Here is a 2017-nt window from a genome sequence, read left to right as displayed (position 1 = left end):
GTTGCAGCCATCATTGTTGTTTGGTGGGCCCGGGCTGGATTCGAACCCGCCTCCTTAGGTGTATGTGGCTGGAGCCTTAGCCACTTGAGCCACAGGCACGCGGAACCTCTTTTTTAATACATAATCATTTACTACTTGTTTGTTACAGAGTACACAAGACAAAATACAAATAGCAAACAATTTTTTTTCTTTTTCTTTTTTTTTGAGGCAGAGCCTCAAGCTGTCCCCCTGGGTAGAGTGCTGTGACATCAAAGCTCACAGCAACCTCCAACTCCTGGGCTCAAGCGAGTCTCCTGCCTCAGCCTTCCAAGTAGCTGGGACCACAGGCGCCTGCCACAATGCCCAGCTATTTTTTGGTTGCATCCGTCATTGTTGTTTGGCGGACCTGGGCTGAATTTGAACCCACCACCTTAGGTGTATGTGGCTGGTGCCTTAGCCACTTGAGCCACAGGCCCTGAGCCACAAAATTTTTTTCTTGTTATGTTTTTACTAAAGTCTACAAAAAGGACAACTAATATATATAAACAAAAGTAAAAAATAATTTCTAAAAAAAACAGATTACACCAAGTCTTACAGATAGTAGAAATAGAAATACTTCAAAATCATTCTGGATGATTAGTCTGGATACCCCTGATAGTAAAATTAGAAAAAACATATTATTATAAAGGGGAAATTACAGACATATTTCACTGATGAATAAGGATGCAATATGATAAACAACATATTGACATGTTGGATTAAAAATTGATATTTAAATAATATACGTTAATCAAAATAAAATCCAGTTTGTGTGAGAATTAAACAATATTATTTATGTATATATTTTTTTGCCCACACCCCCTCGCTCCTTCTCAGTCTGATCTCTTCCCCCATGCCCCACCATGTCATTAATTATCTTCATATCAAAGTTGAATATATAGGATTCTTACTTCTCCATTCCTGTGATGCTTCACTAAGAATAATGTGTTCCACCTCCATCCAGGTTATTACAAATGCTGTAAAATCTTCATTTTTTTTGATAGCTGAATAATACTCCATAGTGTACATATGCCACAGCTTACCAATCCATTCCTGTGTTGAAGGACATTTAGGCTGTTTGCACGTTTTAGCGATTGTAAATTGGGCTGCGATAAACAGCCTAGTACAAGTGTCTTTATAGTAAAAGTTTTTTTTTCCAATTATGTGTGTAATTTTTCTATTTTTAGTAAAAATGAGGTCTTGCTTTTGCTTAGGCTGGTCTCAAACTCCTGAGACCAAGGGATCCTCTTGCCTCTGCCTCCCAGAGTGCTAGCATTATAGGCATGAGTCACTGTGCTGGGCTCCCACACTGTTTTAAAAGCAGCTCCTGTCAAATGACTACTTTTTAAGATTAGCTCTTAGATGTCATTAGATTATTTGGAGGCTTAGTGTTATTTATGTTTGATACAGATCTGCAGTAATGTTAAACCTGACCCTGGATTGCATGGAATAGTATTTCATGGTTTACCTCTTTGTAAAAAACATTAATCATCATCTTCTTGTAAGTTGGAAAAATACTGTTTGGAATCTAGTGTGAAGCCAAACCCAAGACGACACCAGCTGACCTGCTAGAAGACAGGTCCAGTGGCACCCTTTGGTGCCCCGTAACTCAGCGGCTGGGGTGCCAGCCACATGCTCCACAGCTGGTGAATTAGAACCCAGCCCAGGCCTGCTAAACAAACAAACAAAAAAATAGCTGGGCATTGTGGTGGGTGCCTGTAGTCCTAACCACTTGGGAGGCTGAGGCCAAAGAATCACTTGAGCCCAGGAGTTTGAGGTTGCCGTGAGCTATGATGCCACTCTACTGAGAGTGACAAAGTGAGACTCCGTCTCAATAAAAAAACAAAACAAACAAACAAACAAATGTTGCTGGGGGATGGGCGTCATTAGTGATCTGCGAATGGCTTCAGCAAGGGACACAAAACTTCCCTACAGACACATCACGAGGGAGAAAACAAATAAAGCTTCCGGTCTGTCTCCCATTTTGCTCTTTTTTTTT

The sequence above is a fragment of the Otolemur garnettii genome, unplaced genomic scaffold (assembly GCF_000181295.1).
Source record: "Otolemur garnettii isolate 467f Iridium unplaced genomic scaffold, OtoGar3 scaffold00062, whole genome shotgun sequence".
Taxonomy (NCBI): domain Eukaryota; kingdom Metazoa; phylum Chordata; class Mammalia; order Primates; family Galagidae; genus Otolemur; species Otolemur garnettii.
The sequence above is the reverse complement of the archived record's forward strand: the minus strand, read 5'-3'. Positions refer to the sequence as shown.